This window comes from Bubalus bubalis, chromosome 4 (assembly GCF_019923935.1).
Source record: "Bubalus bubalis isolate 160015118507 breed Murrah chromosome 4, NDDB_SH_1, whole genome shotgun sequence".
In the NCBI taxonomy this organism is placed as follows: Eukaryota; Metazoa; Chordata; class Mammalia; order Artiodactyla; family Bovidae; genus Bubalus; species Bubalus bubalis.
Window position 1 is genome coordinate 129174465 of NC_059160.1, and position 21256 is coordinate 129195720.

At 44.8% G+C, this 21256-nt stretch overlaps 1 protein-coding gene and 1 long non-coding RNA gene across 2 annotated transcripts in view; both read left to right on the top strand.

Annotated features, from left to right (window-relative positions):
* Positions 1–21256, top strand: part of RYR2 (ryanodine receptor 2) — an 829832-nt gene that overhangs the window by 68236 nt on the left and 740340 nt on the right. The gene's annotated exons all lie outside the window — the stretch shown is intronic.
* LOC123333405 overlaps positions 3623–21256 on the top strand; it is an 81451-nt gene continuing 63817 nt past the window's right edge. Inside the window, exon 1 of the long non-coding RNA XR_006550722.1 lies at positions 3623–5090. This is a non-coding gene — a long non-coding RNA (uncharacterized LOC123333405). The remainder of the gene's footprint in view (positions 5091–21256) is intronic.

Here is a 21256-nt window from a genome sequence, read left to right on the forward strand (position 1 = left end):
GCTATACAGTAAGAACTTTATGTTTATCTATCCTTTATATAATTGTTTGCATCTGCTAACCCCGAACTACCAATCCATCCCTCCCCCACAGTCAGGCAAATGACATTGAGCTCTAGAGGTCATATCAACCCTCATTCCCACCACACACATAGAGAGTGAGAATTCTTAATTGTATAGTATTTTCAATCTTATTTAAAATCAATATGTGCAGAAGAGGGTAATTAATAGTATAAGGCAGTATCAAGTAAGTGCTAAATGGATCTCCAGACAGGTTTGTAAATATTGCAAACCTTTATTGGTAGAAAAATAAAAACAGCAGGTACCTCATTGTTAATTGAGTAATTATTGCCCCACTACCAGGGAAGCTCTTAAAGAATTAACACAAAACGTACTTTTCATCTGTTTCTTTTCTTTTTTTTTTTCTGTTTTTCACTGTTTTGGTTTATCAGTCACTTAACATTTATGGAGATAAAGTGAAGAAAGAGAAGGAAGATTATTTCTGTGTTTATGATTTCAATCTTGTTTAAAGTCTGTGTATTCATCAGAGGTGAGTTACTGAAATCAGGTGATATCAGATGAATCTCTCCTGGGTCACTTGACTGTGAGTGTTGTAGGAATTTTGAGGTCAAGGAGCTCTGGGCTGGAGGGGCTGAGTAGACTGGGCCTGAGATGAGCCTGTAAAGATGGACAGCGTGGGGAGAAGGGAGGCACGTAGGGGGCAGGACAGGCAGGTGCGGAGAATGTCCAGAAGGAACAAGGGTTGGCAGAGGGACTAGATCACTCAGCCTGAGTGGAGGCTCTATTTAGGGGAGAGTGGTAGGTACTGCTTAGCCTGGAGAAGCACCCGGGAAGGTCAAAAAAGATGTCTGTCCCTGCCTCCCACCCTGCATATATGCACACATATGGTTAATGCCTCTTCTTTCTGTTTGGATTTATTTTTCTGAAGTACAGTTGATTTACAATGTTAATTTCTGCTGAACAGCAGAGTGATTCAGTTATACATATATACACATTCTTTTTCATATTCTTTTCCATTATGGTTTATCACAGGATATTGAATATAGTTCCCTGTGTATACAGTAGGGCCTTGTTGTTTATCCATTTTCTGTTTAATAGTTTGCATCTGCTCACCTCAAATTCCCAATCCATCCCTCTCCCTCCTCCTCTGGCCTTTGGCAACCACAAATCTGTTCTCTGTGTCTGTTAATCTGTTTCTGTTTCATAAATAGATTCATTTGTGTCCTATTTTAGATTGCACATGTGATATATGATATTTGTCTTTCTCTGAGGTATTTCACTTAAGATGATAATTTCTAAGTCCATTCATATTGCTGCAAATGACACTATTTCATTTTTTATGGCTAAGTAGTATTCCACTGTGTGTGTATATCACTTTTTTTTTTTTAATCCATTCTGATGGACATTTACATTGTTTCCATATCTTGTCTGTTGTTAATAGTAATGCTCCTTCTTAATGCAGATACATTCAGGAGATTTACACTTACTGCACACATAGGAAAGTAGGTTAATATCACTGCCCATTACATGGGACCCATTTGGCCACACCTGATTAGACTCTGACCAGGGGGCAGATCAGAGCTAACTCAGGTGTTGGTGCTGGGCTCTCCTAACTGCTCCTGTGTGGGCCTTGGCCATGGGCCTTGTTCTGGCCGCCAGCTTCCTTTGGTTCCTGCTCACTTTTCAAGTCTGATTCTCCACTTCTCCCATTAAAATTCTGGGAGTGCCCACCAGCATTCCAACTCAGTGGTTTTCTGTTGTTTGTAACCATGAACTCTGGCTCCCTTTGGTCTGGTTGTCTCTCTGTGGTCATCTAGGTGTTTCTTGCTTCCATCATCCTGGGCTGAGGTTCCTTAAGGCTTTTTTAATCTCCTGTGGCCATAACTGCACTTAAAAAAGATTTATTTATTTATTTGGCTGTGTTGGATCTTAGTTGCTGTGTGGGGTGTGGGATCTTAGTTCCCGACCAGGGATTGAACCTACAACTCCTGCCTTGCAAGGCAGATTCTTAACCACTGGACCACCATGTTGGCCCCTCTGCGTGTTTCACCTGGGCTAGGAAGGGGCTCTCCTCTCTCCAGTCCATCTTCACCCCACTTTTTGTTGTAGTAGGACCTGGAGGGACCAACCAGTATCTGTCACCACTGGAAGGTGCCTGCTTCTGGCTCGGACCTGGGGGAGTCTGGCTGAGTCTCTCTTGCATCACTCTCAGTGATCCGTGGTTGCTTCTGAGGCCACCAGCTGTCCCAGCTCTCTGGGAGCTCTGCCCCACACTCCAGACCCTTTCCTTATCTTTTCTCACTTCCCAGAGCCTTTGCATCACAGCCCCTGGCAGCATGGCCTCTTCCCTTGGGCACCTCCACTGCTTCTCTTAAGGGCCATTTTCCTGGAAATCTGCACTAGCTTCACTCCTGCTGCCTACCCCCTCCCACAAGACAAAGCATCTCCCCCGCCCTCCACCTCTTCGCTGCCCCTTGCCGGGAATGCTCCAGCCCAGGGAGTTTAGCAACTCCACTGTTTACATGTGCTGTGCCTTTTACAGTTTTGTGACTTTGAAGGTGCTGTTCCCTCTTCCTCCTTTCTTTGCCAGGCCATCTCTCCTCTCTGATTCTTAACCACTGGACCACCAGACTGGCCCCTGAGCGTGTCTCACATGGACTGGAAGGGAGCTCTCCTCTCTCCAGTCCGTCTTTCCAGGGAAGGCTGTGCACGTCTTCCTTGCAGCTTTGAGCACACAGCTGTCTGTGTACACGCTTCTGTCTCTGCTGAGAGCCCAGCATCCTTGTTGGTAGGGATGGAGTCGCCCCTTAACCTAGTTCTGAGTTTCTAAGCACAGTGCTTGGGCACGACAGGCCCTCTCTAGGTTTACTTTTGAAAGTGAAAGTGTTAGCTGCTCAGTCATGTCCAAGTCTTTGCAACCCCATGGACTCTAGCCCACCAGGCTCCTCTGTCCATGGAATTCTCCAGGCAAGAATACTGGAGTGGGTAGCTGTTCCTTTCTCCAGGGGACCTTCCTGACCCAGGAAATGAACCTGGGTCTCCCATATTGCAGGCAGATTCTTCAACATCTGAGCTATCAGGGAAGCCCTTTTGGGAGATGGATATTCGAACATACTGCTTCACACCCAGATGCTAATGATGTGAAGGTCTCACCATGCTCTCTCCTCCCTGCAGGCCCTCTCCTGAGGTTTGGGGATGATGCTGGCAAATTCAGGCATGCTGGCTGACTTTTAAGGTGGGGGTGGGAGGGCATTTTGATGCAGAAGCTCCTTCTGGAACCTTGCAAATAACATCTCAAGTAATGGTGGCTGCCTTCTGCTTGCACATCAGCCCTCCTCCCAACTGAAGATTCTCTGTTCTGGCAAACACAGTCGGGTGAGGAGCAGGAGGCCGAGCCAGCCCAGCTGCCGTGGTCACTGTGTTCCAGGCACATTTCTAGTGTTTGTGTTGAACAGATCCTCTGCCTTCACAGAGCTTAGATTGTGGTGAGGGCATGCGTGCGTGCTCAGTCGCTAGGTCGTGTCTGACTCTTTGCGACCCCATGGGCTGTAGCCCACCAGGTTCCTCTGTCCATGGGATTTTCCTGGCAAGAATACTGGAGTAGGTTGCCATTTCCTTCTCCAGGGGATCTTCCCGACCCAGGGGTCAAACTCATGTCTCCTGCATTGGCAGGCAGATGCTTTACCACTGAGCCACCTGGGAAGCCCTGTGGTGGGGGAGACATAATAAAAAATCAACCTAGGGAGCGAATTGCATGGTATGTTAGAAGGTCCTTTGGGGTAAAAATGAGAAGTAGAGCAGGATGAAGGGGTTGAAGAAGGGACCAGGGATGGTTTTAAAGGCAGTCTTTGGGGTGGGTCTTCTTTGGATGACACTGTCTGAGCAGTCTTGAAGCAGGGAGGGGATCAGTGCAGGAGCCTCCAGGTAGAAGGAACGGCCAGTGCAAAGACTGGAGTCAGAATGCACCTGGAGAGTTCCAGTAGGGTAGGACGGCGGGGGGAAGACAGAGGGGCTGGGGCAGAGGCAGCAAAAATGCGAGGGCTGTTGAAAGGACTTGCCTTTTTGCTAGCAGTGATCAGGGAATTGTTGCAGGGCGTTAAGCAGAGGCGGTAACTTGCTCCTTTACCTTTAAAAAAATGTATTTATTTATTTGGCTGCACCAGGTCTTAGTCTTGGCCCACGAGATCTTTGATCTTCATTGGGGCATGTGGGATCTAATTTCCTGACCAGGGATCAAACCCAGGCCCGCTGCATTGGGTGGGTGGAGTCTTAGCCACTGGACCATCTGAACCCCTGGAGAAGCCTCTGTGCTTTCCCTAATCTTCCTTTATTCTTTAGGAGTCATCCTTGGAAGGCCTCTACTCCTTTGCCGGGCTGCTTAACCTTCAGATAAAATATTCCAGTCCTGAGCTCATGGTCTCTGTAATTTCTCTGTAGTTTTCTCCCATGGGTGTGATTAGAGCAAAACTTCTAGAAAGTGCTGCAAACCTCTGCAGAAACTGGCCCCCATAGACTTCAATTTGGCATCACAGGGAACACAATGCTAGAACATTCTTTCAGACAGTGTTTCCCTAATTGTCCAGATAACAAGGGTCTCCTGGGCTCCTTGTGGAAGCACTGGGCTCTGATGTGGCCTCATGGAGCTGGCGATTCGGGGCGTGGGCGGGGCGGCCATCTGCATCATTAGACACACCTGGGGCAGGTATCCCACCAGGCCCAGGGACCCTGGTCCTCATAGCTGCCCAGGTTCTGAGCACACCAAGAAGAGAAACAATGACTAGGGCAAAAAAGAGGTCAGAACTTCACTTATTCCCTACCAGAGGGTGGACTGTGAGGCTGTCAAGTCAGGCAGCCCAGGAGTTCTGCTCGTTACATTTGTGGATGGAGGCTGATTTGTCTCAGAACCTTGAGCTGACCCTTCCCTTGTGCCCGAGGCCCTGGAGCAGTAGCAGAGCCTGCAGAAGCTCACTTCCAGAGAGAGCCGGGGAAACCGCCCCCTGCCCCCCGCTGCCTGCAGGAACTCTCCCTCGTATGTCAGTTTGAGAAGCTGCTTCCTTCCCCAGAAGCGGGAGGTATCGGGGTGAGGGGAGGACCTGGGGAGTCTAGGGGTGGGTATGGGGGGAGAAGCCCTCCTCCTGGTGCGCCGTCTCCCTTCAACACCTCAGATGATATGCATGGCCAGGAAAATCTGTGAAGCAGGTCTTAGGACTTTGGCAGTATTATCTTTTGTTGTCTGTGATTTCTTTTCTTTCTTTCTTTTTTTTTACTGGGAAAGCCCACTTTTTAAAAAAAATATTTTTATTGAAGTATAGTTGCTTTACAATGTTGTGTTAGTTTCTGCTGAACAGGAAAGTGAATCAGCGATATGTACACATATATCAATTCTTTATTGGATTTCTTTCCTGTTTAGGTCATCACAGAGCACTGAGTAGAGTTTCCTGCGCTATACAGTAGATTCTCATTAGTTACCTATTATCCATAGTATCAATAGTGTATATATGCCAGTCCCAATCTCCCAATTCATCCCCCACCTTTCCACCTTGGTATCTATACATTTGTTCTCTACATCTATGTATTTCTCCTGTGCAGATCAGTTCATATGTACCGTTTTTCTACCTGTGTGTGTTAATATATGATATTTCTCTCTTTCTGACTTACTGCTGTGTTTTGAGGGTGCTGGCTCCAGAGAGCATCTGCAGTGTGTGCCTGATGGTGATAAAAAGGATCTCCTCACTGGTTTATCTCTGTGGGGCCCACACTGGCGATTCCACTGTTCTACACAGGCCTGAGCAAGTGGGTTTAATTCTGAAATCACTAAAAATTTTAGTCTGTGATCTCTTGGCTTTGAGGCTTACTTGCCAGAGTCTTGAACAGACCAATCTCTTGGGGTGTGTGACCTGTGTGTGTGTTGTACAACAAAATAACCAGTGGGAAAACCCAACTAATTATATTATTTTGAAATAATTATAGATTCTCAGGGCTTCCCAGGGTGTAGCTCATTGGTAAAGAATCTGCCTGCCAGTGCAGGAGATACGGGTTCGATCCCTAGGTCAGGAAGATCCCCTGGGGTCGGAAATGGCAACCCACTCCAGTATTCTTGCCTAGGAAATCCCATAGAGGAGCCTGGCGGGCTACAGTCTATGGGGTCGAAAAAGAGTTGGACATGACTGAGCTGCTAAAAACAACAACAAAGATTCTCAGGTTGCAAAGAAAGGTCTAGAGGAATGTCTGTGCACTTCTAATTTATATATATATTTTAAATTGGAAACTATTTTTCTAAGTTGGCAAATTATGTGCAGTTAAATTCAGGCATAGATTTGCTGGGAGAGAAAATTGCCTTGAAACGGGTGATTTTGTTTTTCTGCCTTGATTTTTGTCTGTGATGGTAACTGTAGGTTTTGGAAAATTGAAAACCAGTAACTGATTATCTGCTTTGAGACCCTAAAATCAGCCGAGACCATGGGTCATGCGGAATGGGCTCTGTGCGGGCTTGTGGATGGGAGTGTCTGCAGCCCGCTGCGTGACGCCCTCTCTGCCTGCAGCACCCTCTTAGCTGCAGGAGTGCCACTTGATTGATTTGCGAAAGTTAAAAAATCTGTGCTGAGGCAGGTGGGGGAAATACAGAAAGCTAGATGATTGCTGATCCAGCTGCTGATATTTTCCAGGTAGGATGACCTCTATAGGGGTTTTTGCTTTAACTGTCATCTCTGCTCCGCCGTTGTTAACGAAAGGTGTGGGATTCGGCTGTTCCTCACCCAAAAGCCAATAAACAGGACAGATTGGTGGAAGGGAAAGTTTGCTTTATTTCAGATGCTGGCAGCTGTAGGGGGGAGGGTGGACATTTGTTCAAAGGCTGACTCCTCCTGACTGGCAGCCAGTGGGGCAAGAGCTTTTATAGACAGAAGGAGGGGGCTACGTGCAGAAACAGCACAGTCAGTTCGTACCTTCCCAGGTAAGCTCTGCTCCTCCGTTACTCTGTGTCTTCACAACTTGGTTCCTTTTTCTGGGGGCCTGTGTTCTGGAACCTTCTGTCATCTTCAAACTGGTCATCGGTGGTCTGACCAGCAGCATCATGGTTGTTTTAGGTTCAGTTAATCTTCAGTTCTAGGGTCTGTTAGCTCCCATTTCGTTGAGGCTAGTTCATGGAATTGTGGCAGCTCACGTCCTGGGCACGGTCTGGTCATTATGTAGTTAACTTCTTCCTCCTGGTGGAGGTTTCAGTATCTATAGACAGCTCATGGGATCTGGCTCGGAATATTACCTGTAGCCCAAGGGAGAGAGAAAGAACTAAAGGTCCTTGACTGCGCTTAATGACTACATTCTTATTATTTAGTCTCCTTTGACTGTTTTCCTTTGTTTCCACATTTCTCACTTCTCTGACTAAACTTATTCTTTGACTAAAGTTTTCCACAGACAAAAGGCAGGCTGAGAACATTGTGGCGGGTGGAGGGGCAAGGACTGTAGGGTCTTGCTCTGTTTCACTGTGTTTACTAAGCACATGACCTGGCTCTAAGAGCACTGCCTCCTATAACAGGTTCCGGTGTTTGGTCCCTAGACACACGTGGCCGACTGCCCCCTTTGTGCTACACTTGGAAGGTCTAATCCTCTGGCTGTGCTTTTCAACAGTAGAAATATTGGATTGTGCTATGTCCTGTATTAATTTTCCTTCTAGAACTACAGAACCATAGAACTACATGTTCTGTGCACTTGGCTTTCCTGGCTAATGGTTCTCTATAAGCCAGCCTCAGAATCCCCTGGAAGGCTTAGGAAAACCCAGATTTCTCACCAGGCGGGTCTGGGGCTGGGCCTGAGGAGTCTCTACAAGTTCCCAGATGATGCTGATGCTGCTGGTCTGGCTGCACATTGAAAACTGCTGCTCTCGGCAAAGTTGGCAGATTCAGTTCGTTTAGGTTAGCAGTTCCTAACTTCCAAGGTTCGCTCTGCTCCTCCATTACTCCATGTCTCACAGCTTCATTCCTTTTTCTGGGGGCCAGTGCTCTGGAACCTTCTGCTGGGGACTCCAGCTTTCAGCTTGATTTATTGGGATGGCCAGTCAGCACCCACTAACACCTGCCTACTTTCTGCTGAGCGGCTGGTTGTGCTGCAGGGTCCTTCCACGTGTTACCTGCTCTTCACGCCCCCAAGCTAGCGTGTGTAGCCTCCCTTCATGGAGACTCTGGATTCAGTTCAGTTCAGTTCAGTCGCTCAGTCGTGTCCGACTCTTTGCGACCCCATGAATCACAGCACGCCAGGCCTCCCTGTCCATCAACAACTCCCGGAGTTCACTCAGACTCACATCCATCGAGTCAGTGATGCCATCCAGCCATCTCATCCTCTGTCGTCCCCTTCTTCACCTGCCCCCAATCCCTCCCAGCATCAGAGTCTTTTGCAATGAGTCAACTCTTCACATGAGGTGGCCAAAGTACTGGAGTTTCAGCTTTAGTATCATTCCTTCCAAAGAACACCCAGGACTGATCTCCTTCAGAATGGACTGGTTGGATCTCCTTGCAGTCCCAGGGACTCTCAAGAGTCTTCTCCAACACCACAGTTCAAAAGCATCAATTCTTCAGCGCTCAGCCTTCTTCACAGTCCAACTCTCACATCCATACATGACCACAGGAAAAACCACAGCCTTGAGTAGACTCTGGATTAAATGACTTTATATCAAGGTCCAATGTGATGATGGGTCTCAGGCGTTGGATGCAGAGCCCACTGTTGGTCCCTTTGCTGTGCAGTCCTTTTCAGGAGCATTTGTGTCCTGGAAGTTGCTTGGAGGCTGGGTGTGAGATGAAATAAATGCATGTCTGCTTGGTGAGATTTCTGACGCTGGTCAGGCTTCTGAGAGAGGGAAAGAAGTCTGGTTAGCAGGCTGTTTGCAGCACTGTCCTTGTTGAATTAGTTATAGGGTGGCCCATGCCAATGGTTGTATTTTGCTTTCTTTTCTTTCTCTCGAGAGTCGCAGAGGATGGAGGAGAGATCAATCTCTTTGCTTCTCAGAGGAAATGATCGTTCTATCGTCTCCTCTGCCGACTTCCCACAGAGCCATCCGTGTGTGACAGAGAATTGGATGTCCTAGGCAGTGGCCCTTGCTTTGAGAATGTAGCCCAAGAGGTAGATTTTGAGGGAACGTGGAGGTTTGAGGTCCTGCGTGTGGAGGGTGCTCAGGGCAGGAAATGGAGACAAGCCAGAAGTGTCACATGGAGGAGACTGCCTCCCTTGGGATGCTATCAGTGTTTTGGTCATTTTTGCCTTCTTGTTGGGGACCATTCAGGGTAACAGAAAGCTTGTGATTTTGAGGCCAGATAAACCTGCCTGCCTGCAGCCTGATTCTGCCCTGTTGGAACTCGAGCATTGGCTCCTGGGAGAGCTGTCTGAGAGCCTGTAAAAACAAGATGATGAAATGTAATTTAGTCCACAGCGAGCTCCACGAAAGTGGGCACCGTGTCAGGAACCTTTGTGGCATCCCCTTGTTGCACTGGCAGATGGACACGCAGTTGATGATTCTCTTGGAAGTGGGGTGACCCCAAGTGGACGATCAGGAGGTGATACACGGATGGAGGGGAGTCGGGCCCCTGTGAGTCAATTCTTTCCAACTGTTCCCTTCTTTTTTCCCTTGAGTGATTCCTTTTTAAAGTTTATTGACCTTTTCCATTAAAATTGTTTTTGCCTAGCCTATGCCTTAGCCAGGGAGAACCCCAACTCTCCTTTTCTTTCTAAGCTACAATAACAACAACAACATTGGCTTGTGGCTTACCCCTTCCAGGCAAATTTAGAAGATTAAATGAGTTACTGTTTTCTTCCTTTGTTGCAGGGCTCACCTTTCCAACCTCCATAGCATCACAATTAATTTCACGTTGCTGGGGATCCAGGTGCCTTTATCTCTCGAGGAGGCGGCTGTAAGCCTCTCAGGACTGGGGGCCGTGATTCTTTCATGACACGCAGCTGACTTTAAAAATAACAACCGAGTTTCTGTCTCCTATTTCGTTTACGGTTCATTGTATAATTTGTTGTCATTCTTGTGTTTAGCAGGTTTCTTCTTAATCCCGTGTCTTGGTTGTTTGCTTTCTTATCCCTAAGTGCCCAACCTCACAAAGCCTTAGCATTATATAAATATTTATTAAATAAGCTTCACAGAATCTTACCAGGGGCTGTATTCACACATCCCAGCAGAATGTGCTACCCCTTTTCTGTGTCCAAGACATAGTACTCTGCAGGAATCAAGAATAAATCCTTGATCTTTAGGTACTAATCAGTTCCAGGGTTCAGCTTTTATAAGCTTGGAAAGGGGCCTTTTCCCTTCCTCTTGACTGTAGGGCGAACGAATGCATCACCCAGCACCTTGCACAGTTCCTGGTCTAGAGAGGGCACTTCATAAATGTGGAGTGACTTAAACTGCCACAGACTAGGGTAGAGAAGCTGTGTAGCACACTTGTGACAAAAGAGAGAAGAACCAGAATTTTGCAGGCAGAGGAATAGAGAGCTGGACTGTTGAATTCAGTAGACCAACAAATACCTGTTGGGTGATAAAGAGGTGAATTTCCATCGGTCAGTTTCAGCATCTCTGAGGGCATTATTTTTAAGATGATGTAAGAGTGAATACTTCTTAAAGCTATAATATTGATATGCTAGTTGTGTGTGTGTGTGTGTGTGTGAGTCACTGAGTCATGTCCAACACTTTGTGACCCCATGGACTGTAGCCCGCCAGGCTCCTCTGTCTGGAATTCTCCAGGCAAGAATACTGAAGTGGGTTGCCATTTCCTTCTCCAGGGGATCTTTCTGAACCAGGGATCAAATCCACATCTTCTGAGTCTCCTGCCTTGGCAGGTGAATTCTTTACCACTGAGCCACCAGGGAAGTCCTGATATGCTAGTTAACACTTTTATTGAAGTGAAATGAAAACTCAGCATGCGTCCTTAGCTCAGTCAGAACAGGTAGCCCTGGGCATAATGGCCATTTGGGGTCTTTCTTGCTCCAAATACACACACAGCTTGCATCTTCCTCTCTGAGCTATTTGCCCAACTTACACATGGTCAGCCAGGCATTTCTTTAAAAGGGATTCTTTGATTTTTTAAAATTGAAGTATAGTTGATTTGCAGTGTTCTGTCTCTGGTGGAGAGCAGAGTGATTCAGTTATATATATGTGTATATATGCCTGTTCTTTTTCATTAGAGGTTATCACAAGATGCTGAATATAGACAGTTCCCTGTGCTACACAATGGGGCTCGTTTATCTGCTTTATATATAGTAGTTTGTGTCTTCTAATCCCCAACTCCTAATTTATCCCTCCTCCACCCCCTTTCCCCTTTGGTAATCATAATTTTGTCTTCTATGTCTGTAAGTCTGTTTATGTTTTATGAATAAGTTCATTTGTATCATTTTTTTAGATTCCACATGTAGTGTTAGTCGCCCAGTCGTGTCTGACTCTTTGCGACCCCATGGACTGTAGCCCATCAGGCTCCTCTGTCTGTGGGATTCTCCAAGCAAGAATACTGGAGTGCATTGTCATTCCCTCCTCCAGAGGATTTTCCTGACCCAGGGATTGAACCCAGGTCTCCTGCATTGCAGGCAGATTCTTACTGTCTGAACTGCAGGGAAGTCCTGTAAATGATACCAGATGGTATTTGTCTTTCTTGTCTGACTTCCTTTACTTAGTATGATAATCTCTAGGTCCATCCATGTAGCTGCAAATGGCATTATTTTACTCTCTACTTGTTATTAGCATTATTCAATTAGTTATGGTTAAATATTTAAAGGAGCCTAAGTTCATTACTATTTTTGAACCTAATTCACATGTAAAAAGCGTGAAAATGAATTTAGCACGAAATTGTTCTGACTAGTGGTAAAGAAGTTTGTTTCCAGTGTGAGTGTTACAGGCTGAATTGTGTCTCCTCAAATTCGTATGTTGAAATGCTAACCTCAAAATTGCGTGTTAGGGGACAAAGTGTCTAAAGAGGTAATTACGCTAAAATGAGATTATTAGAGTTGGTGCCCGTGTAAGAAGAGATAAAGATACAGATGGAGGGAAGACTCTGTGAAGACACAGGGTGACGGAGGCCATGGATAAGCCAAGGAGAGAGGCCTCAGAAGAAGCCAACTGTGACCTCTTCCAGCCTGCAGAACTTAAATAATTGCTGTTGTGTGAGCCAGCCAGCTGTAGTTCTTTGCTCTGGCTGCCCTAGCAAACCAAGATGGCGGGTGCTTGTTAAAACGCGTGTGTGCCTGCACTGTCGTCTTGAGTCTCATCCTGAGCCCCTGAGTGGGCTAGTTGTGACAGGCCGGACTCCACGTGTCCAGAGAGGGACATCCGGGTGCAGTGTCAGATGGGCCATCCAGGGTCCAGTGAGTCCCTCTTTATCAGGGAGGGAGTTTGGGAGACCCACACAAAGCTGATGAATGGAGGGGAATGCTGGATTGGTCCCTGTGGACCTGGTGCTGTTCTTCTGTGCATGTTTCATGGGTTGAAGTCAGGGTGAGAGAAGGAATGTTCCTGAAATGAAGCCCTGCCTTCCACCACCAGGTCACTGGATCCCTAAGGTCTGTTTCCTGAAACCACATCTCCTCACTGGATCTCACCTGTGATCACTTTTGCTCATATTTGGAACTTAGTTGACCTTCTATAGGTTAGTAAGTGATGTTACTTATTTATCCTAACATGTTGTAATAAAGGGCAGAGCATTACCTTTTCCCCAAGAGTATAGGCAGATGTGTTAGGCCATATATCCATGTACTTGTTCTTAAAAGCAGAGGCCATGCCAGGGTAATGTTTATTTTTATGGTCTCTGAGTCCTTTCATCCCACTTTGCTTTATGTTTGTGTGAGTTGCTTAGTCATGTCTGACTCTTTGCAACTCCATGGACTGTAGCTCACCAGGCTCCTCTGTCCATGGGATTCTCCTGGCAAGAATACTGGAGTGGGTAGCTATTCCCTTCTCTAGGAGATCTTCCCAACCTAGGGATCGAACCCAGGTCTCCCATATTGTGGGTAGATTCTTCACCGTCTGAGCCACTAGGGAATCCCTTGCTTTGTATTCTTCAACAAATTTATCGGCCTCTCTGACCTTTAGTTTCCTCATCTATAGAATGGTTTAATAAAAGTTTCTTCATCATAGGGACATTGGGAGGATTAATGAGGTCATTTCTTCATGGCCCATATCCGATTGCCTGACATGTAGTAAGCCCTGTTCTTATATTATTTAAACACCCCATCATTAAGTACCTGAGGAATTATGAAGCTCAGGAATTGCACTTTGAATTCCAACAACACTGGATATTTAGTTCCGCTTAAATATGTTGAAAATAGTAGCTGATTCATCTTTAAAATGCAAAGTCCTTATGAGTCTGACAAGAGGTAGTGCTTGTAAGGAGTTTAACACATACATGGAATCTTGTCAGTGCTCATGAATGGTAAACGTACAGCATCGAGGTGGGTCTGAGCTTGGTTTGGGTCTAGCTTCTCCACTGAGTGACTCCATGACCTTAAGTAAGTCTCTGAAGCTCTTTAAGCCCCAGTTGACTCATTGCTATGCTAAGTCACGGCAGTCGTGTCCGACTCTGTGCGACCCCATGGACAGCAGCGCACCAGGCTCCCCCGTCCCTGGGATTCTCCAGGCAAGAACACTGGAGTGGGTTGCCATTTCCTTCTCCAATGCATGAAAGTGAAAAGTGAAAGTGAAGTCGCTCAGTCGTGTCCGACTCTTCACGACCCCATGGACTGCAGCCTACCAGGCTCCTCCGCCCATGGGATTTTCCAGGCAAGAGTACTGGAGTGGGGTGCCATTGCCTTCTCCAGTTGACTCACTGGTAAAAGGTAAACAATGGCAGAACTTACCCCCTTAGCTTTGCTAGGAAGCTCCGTGTGCTTTATACAGATTTGTATTATTCATGTTGTTGCCATTGTTGTTGTTTTCCATGATTGGTTTTCTGAAATATATAACGGCTGATGAGGGACGAGGCTTTCCAGAATGGAGTTCTGAGTGGCTGTGAGAATGGTCTGTGTGGTGCATCTGTGAGCCTGCTGATTGCCAGGTGACCTGGCTCTGTGTGCCGCTCTCTCTGCCCTCATGCCAGGCACACCCCTCCTGATGCTGTGGGCTGCAGCCAAGCCAGTGACCTTCCTAGACAGAAGGGCAAAGAAAAACGAGGCGCTTCCTTTTCCTGTTGGAACCCACACTACAGACTTAAACTGCTCTGTTTGTGTGTGTGTGTGTATAGTAAGAACACTGTAACACCTACAGGTGGTGTGTAGAAAGCATGGTACTGACTTGTAAATGTAGGAACAGAAAGAATGAATAACTCAGAGAGGTGAGGCTGCTGCAGATTGCAAAATGCAGACAAAGCCACAAGCACCATCTTTTGGGGTTTGTATTTAGGTCAAGGAGAAAAATGAAGAGCAATTATTCAGCTCCTGGTGAAACAGGAAGAAAGCAAATGTTCTTGAGTATTAGCTTAGAGCCAAGTACTATGGATGGCATTTTCCAGAAATTCCCTCATTCAGAAATAATGCCATTTGCAACAACATGGATGGAGCTGGAGATGATCACACTAAGTGAAGTAAGTCAGAGAAAGACAAATACTGTATATCGTGTATATGTGGACTCAAAAAAAATGATACAGTTGAACTTATCTACAGAACAGAAACAGACTCACAGACCTATGGTTACCAGACTTACGGTTACCAGGGGGGAAATTGGGATTGACATGTACACACTGCTATGTTTAGAATAAATAGCCAACCAAGACCTATTGTGTAGCACACAGGGAAGTCTGCTCAATATTCTGTAATAACCTAAATGGGAAAATAATTTGAAAAAGAACAGATAAATGTATAACTAAATCACTTTGCTGCACACCTGAAACTAATACAACATTGTAAATCAACTGTCAGTTCAATTCAGTCTTTCAGTCGTGTCCGACTCTTTGCTACCCCATGAACCACAGCACGCCAGACCTCCCTGTCTGTCACCAGCTCCCAGAGTTTACTCAAACTCATGTCCATTGAGTCAGTGATGCCATCCAACCATCTCATCCTCTGTCGTCCCCTTCTCCTCCTGCCTTCAATCTTTCCCAGCATCAGGGTCTTTTCAAATGAGTCAACTCTTCGCACGAGGTGGCCAAAGTATTGGAGTTTCAGCTTCAACATCAGTCCTTCCAGTGAACACCCAGGACTGATCTCCTTTAGGATGGTCTGGTTGGATCTCCTTGCAGTCCAAGGGACTCTCAAGAGTCTTCTCCAACACCACAGTTCAAAAGCATCCATTCTTTGGCACTCAGCTTTCTTTATAGTCCAACTCTCACATCCATACATGACTACTGGAAAAACCATAGCCTTGACTAGATGGACCTTTGTTGGCAAAGTAATGTCTCTGCTTTTCAACTTGCTGTCTAGGTTGATCATAACTTTCCTTCCAAGGTGTAAGCGTCTTTTAATTTCATGGCTGCAATCACCATCTGCAGTGATTTTGGAATCCGAAAAAATAAAGTCAGCCACTGTTTCCACTGTTTCCCCATCTATTTGCCATGAAGTGATGGGACCAGATGCCATGACCTTAGTTTTCTGAATGTTGAGCTTTAAGCCAACTTTTTCACTCTCCTCTTTCACTTTCATCAAGAGGCTTTTTAGTTCCTCTTTACTTTCTGCCATGAGGGTGGTTGGTGTCATCTGCATATCTGAGGTTATTGATATTTCTCCTGGCAATCTTGATTCCAACTTGTGCTTCCTCCAGCCCAGCGTGTTTCATAATGTACTCTGCATATAAGGTAAATCAACTATACCCCAATATGAAGTAAAAATTAAAAAAATTCTCTCATTTAGTTTGAGTCCCTGAAGGTAGAGAAAACATGTAACTCCTCTGCTGCTTCTGTTTTCTTGGTCAAAGAGAAGGCTGGAAAAGCTTACTTATAAGAGATTTGAAGCCCAGGACAAACAAGGTGAAAGTGAACTCCAAATGAGTTGGTTTCCTGACCTGAACAAATTAATTCCTAGAATTTTTCTAGTCTATGTTGTGATTGTTGAATCATTGTCCTTAGTCATTGAGGAGCTATAGAAAGAGGTGGCAGAGGACAGAGACCTGAGTCTCACAAACTTTAGATTTTAAACTTTAGTTTTAGTCTCAGATGAATTCTGGACTGTTAATCAGTGTTAACATAAAATGTATGTTCTATGAGAAGGGGAAGCATGAGTCAACAAAAGCCCATCGTGGGTTCACTCCAACAAGCATGGCGGGTGAGCTCGTTGGGTTTGTAAGTAGCATCATTACCTTGGGAACATTTGCTGAATGCTGTAGCAATGGGATGTATGGATTTGGACATGTTATACTTGATAAGGCCTTTTGGTACCCTTTTCGAAAAAAGGAGTGAGGTGTTGGAGAAAGGATGGGCTTCCAGGTGGCTCAGGGGTAAAGAATCCACCTGCCAAGATGCAGAAGATGTGGGTTTGATCCCTGGTTGGGGAAGATCCCCTGGAGAAGGAAATGGCAACTCACTCCAGTATTCTTGTGTGGGAAATCCCATGGATAGAGGAGCCTGGTGGGCTACAGCACATAGGGTCACAAGGAGTTGGACAAGACTGAGTGACTAAACAAAGACAACCACAGAAAGTATGTTGGACGATGGCTCGTTAATGTGGAGACAAAAGAAGTTTGTCATTGTCTGTTTCCTGAAAGCAGTAGTTGGCGGGTTGGTGACCCTCCAGGAGGAAGCCTGCCTTAGTCCCTTTGGGGGTCAACATTCTCATCAGTGCATTGAATGAGTTATTGATAAGCTGATCATTTTAATGAAAAATTTAGGATTCATTCATGCTGCTGCTGCTGCTAAGTCACTTCAGTCGTGTCTGACTCTGTGCAACCCCATAGACGGCAGCCCACCAGGCCCTGCCATCCCTGGGATTCTCCAGGCAAGAACACTGGAGTGGGTTGCTATTTCCTTCTCCAATGCATGAAAATGAAAAGTGAAAGGGAAGTCACTCAGTTGTGTTCGACTCTTAACGACCCCATGGACTGCATCCTACCAGGCTCCTCCGCCCATGGGATTTTCCAGGCAAGAGTACTGGAGTGGGGTGCCATTGCCTTCTTCGTCATTCATGTTAGCTGCCAGAAAAATGGGGTTGCAGTTGAAGGTCAGGGATGTTGATGTTGATGGTGATGATCCCAGTCAGGAGGGAAGAAATTGAGAAAAGAGTCATTTTAGCAGTGAAGTCCCTTCATGTCAACTTTCTGCTGATTTGCAACGATTGTTGAGTTTCTAAATAAGGAAGGACTTAACAGGATTATGACCTTTCCTTTTCAAAAGATGAAAGCTAAAAAGGAACAAGCACAAAAATGATGGCATATATAGGGTGAGTAAAGGCTTGTTCAGCAAATTCTATGATCCTCATTAAATGATAGGAGAAGCAGTGAGCTAACTTTTAGGCCTGCTGCCTGATACTTGATAGGGATTGCAGAAGTAGCCATTTTTGTAATTGCAGCCAAGTTTGAGCTATTTGTGAATGTGCCATCACTTTATCAAATAGTTTCTATTGAAAGTTAACAGGTTTTCTCTTTAAATATTTTTTAAAGTGAAAAGCTTATGTACGTAAAGGCTAAACTAAATTTTCTAGAGTCTGCAATGAAAAGACTTTTCTATCTTCCTGGAAGTTACTTAATGAACACGTGTCAGTGTTGTAACAGTTGCATATAATAGTGTAATTTGTGTGTGTGTATGTTTGTTTTTTACTAAACCATGTCTTTGATCCACTCTAGTACAGTACTTTCAAACTTTTGGGGCTGTGACCCAAAGTGAGATCAACATTTTGCATGGTGATTCAGTGCGCACACACACACACAGCCACACACACACACGCTTTACAGAGAACTGACACAAACCCTTGTGAAAAACTTTTAATTTTTTTTCTGTATTTGATTCTATTTTTGTTATTTATAAATACTGATGAAGACCCTCTCTATTGATTTTTATCACTGTTTTTAAAGCCCTGGCCTAGCAGAGCTGCAAACCGCATTTTAATGCTATAATCATTCTTTCTTCCAAGGAGGAACTTTTATATAATCATCTCATATTGTGTCATTATAATGATGTCAAGTGAAATACTTCTAGACCAAGGATTTTACAGATGGAGAGCAGTTACAGTGAGTGTTGACTCATAGATGGGAAACAAGATGGAGTCTGGCCATAAACACTGGTTTATGGCCATTTGTAATGAGTTGCCCTAAACCTCTCAGCCAACTTATGTCTGGAAATTCGTAGGAAATATTTACTTACAGAGTCTTAGGGTTGGAAGGAGTTGTAGAGGTCACCCGTTATAACTTCTCTCCCAGTTTAGGGCCCAGTTCTGTGGTATGTTCACAATAGCCCAGTCAACTTCTGCTTGATTACCTTCTGAGATGGGGCATTCACACCCTTAGGTTTCTATTGTAGCCGTAAGAAATGACTGCAGATTGAGTGACTTAAAACAAATTTGTTATCTTACAGGTTTGTAATTCCATAGTTTGAAATGGGTCTCACTGAGCTAAAATCAAGGTGTTGGCAGGGCTGCATGCCTGAATGCTATAGGAGAGAATCTGATTGCATGAATTTTAAGATCCTTTCTGGAAGTTGTTGCATTTTCCTCTTGAGCTATGGTTGACCAGCTCCTCCAGGTCTGCCTGAGACCTTCCAGGTTTCATTTATTTATTTATTTTTGGCTGTACCACGTGGCATGCAGGGTCTTATTTCTCTGACCAGGGATCGAACCCATGCCCCCTGCATTGAAAGTGCAGAGTCTGAGAAGTCCGCATAGACTGTCCACATTTTAGCACTGAATGTCTCGTGTCTACCCTACCCAGTCCTGGGCAAACCAGGACAGTTATTCACCCTAGTTGTGGTATGTCTTGTGTATCTAATAATTGACGTTTCTAATATTTCTCCCAAAGAATTTGGAGTAGCTACCAGTCAGAGGGAGTTGGTGATGGACAGGGAGGCCTGGTGTGCTGCAATTCATGGGGTTGCAAAGAGTCGGACACGACTGAGCGACTGATCTGATCTGATCTGATCAGTCAGAGACTTGCATAAGTTAACATTAATGAAATTTAAATAATGAATCAGAATCAAGCAAAGGAAGCAAATATCTAACCATAAGCACAGATCTATTTTAGAGACACTTTGTTTTTCTTGGCTTTAAATTCTTAGAGGAATTTCTCATGGGACTTCATATAAGGACAGTGAGTAATGTAAACAATGTCCTTGGCAGTAGTTCTTCAGTAAGTGCAAAAATTTTTTTTTCATGTGGCGCTTAAAAACCAAAAACAGGATATTTAGGTGTGCTGTAGCAGTGTTGGCTTTATGAGGTTCTTAGCTAATGAAATACAAGTAATAGTGTTGTCCTTATCAAGAATTCGGAGAAGGCAATGGCAACCCACTCCAGTACTCTTGCTTGGAAAATCCCATGGACGGAGGAGCCTGGAAGGCTGCAGTCCATGGGGTCGCTGAGGGTTGGACACGATTGAGCGACTTCACTTTCACTTTCATGCATTGGAGAAGGAAATGGCAACCCACTCCAGTGTTCTTGCCTGGAGAATCCCAGGGATGGGGGAGCCTGGTGGGCTGCCGTCTACGGGGTTGCACAGAGTTGGACACGACTAAAGCGACTTAGCACTTAGCATATCAAGAATTACCCAGGGAATAAGCTTTGAGCACCAGAAGGAGTGGCTGTCTTGTCTCTTAGAAAAGTAGATCGCAGAGAACAAGAAATAGGCTCAAAGTTATAAGACAGACTATTAAAGATAGGCCCTCCTATTAAAGATAATTAGTTAATGCCCTTGAAATGTTCTTTAAATGACAGATGTAATAGAATGGTGAAAAACAGACAAGTGCCTGTTTTAAGTATGAATTTTTTGTTTGTTTGTTTGTTTGTATCAGTGCATGCAAGGGGCTGTAATCATTTGAAGGACTGGTTGGCACCAGAGGATCTGCTTCTAAGTTGACTCACTCACACAGTACTAGTTGTTGAACTAGTGTGTTGAACTCACACAGAACTAGTTGTTCTAGTGGAACCAGAAGACTATAATTCCTCTTTACATGGGCTCCTGTATAGATTACTTGAATAGGTCTTCATCACGAGGTGGGATGGCTTCCCCTAGAACATGGAACCAATCAGAGAGCAAGGCAGAAGCCACAATATGGTTTCATGACATTGATAGCAACCTCATGAGAGATCTTGAGCTAGAACCACCAGCTATGGTTTTTTAAGATTCCTGATCCACAGAGACTGTGCATTAAGTCATTTAGTTTTGGGTTGATTTAATACACATCAATAGATAACTAATGCAGATGGGCATATCGGCAGACTGGACACTTGAGAGGAATCAAGAGGATCAGTAAACTTGAAGATAGGTCTGATGAAAGTCAAACCAGAGCACAAAGAATGAAAAGTATGGAAAAAGAAAAGAGAACAGCATATCTGAGATAGGTAGGACACATATTAAACACATACAGGTGAACTCATAGAGGGGGAAGAGAGATGAAGATGCAAAAAAAAAATGCTTAAAAACAATGGGTAAGACCTTTCCAAAGTTAATGAAAGACAACAAACCACAAATCCAAGGAGTTTAGAGAGCCTCAAGCAAAGTAACTACGTAGGAAAAGACACCTAGGCATGTAGTAGTCAAACTGTTCAGAACCAAAGGTAAGGAGAAAGACTTGGGAATGAACAGAAAAAACAGAACTATTGCAACAGAGGAATCAAGGTAATAACAACATCTGCCTTCTCATAAACTATCCAAGCCAGAAGACAGTGGAGTCGTAACTTTAAAGTACTGAAAGAAAACACACACACACACACACACACACACACACAAAACCCTGCCAACCCAGATGCTTTACCTAGACAAAATGTCTTTCAGAAATGAAGATAAAATTAAGACATTTTCAGACAAAAGCTGATAAAACTCATTACCAGCAGACAATGAGTGTAAGTTTAAACGAAGCTCATCAGGCAGATAGAAAATAATAACAGATGGGCATTTCGATTTACACAGAAATAAAGAGTGCTGGAAATAGTAACAACGTGGGTAAATAAAAACAGACATTTCCCTCTGATTTTTGCTCTCCTTGATCAGTAATTGGTTGTCTGAAGAAAAATAACAACAGTGTACTGTGGGGTTTGTAGCATATATGGAAGTAAAATATGTGACATCAGTAGCATAGACAGGTTGCAAAGAGAAGTGTGTGCACCTTCTGTGAAGGGGAATGATCATAAGCATTCTCTTTTT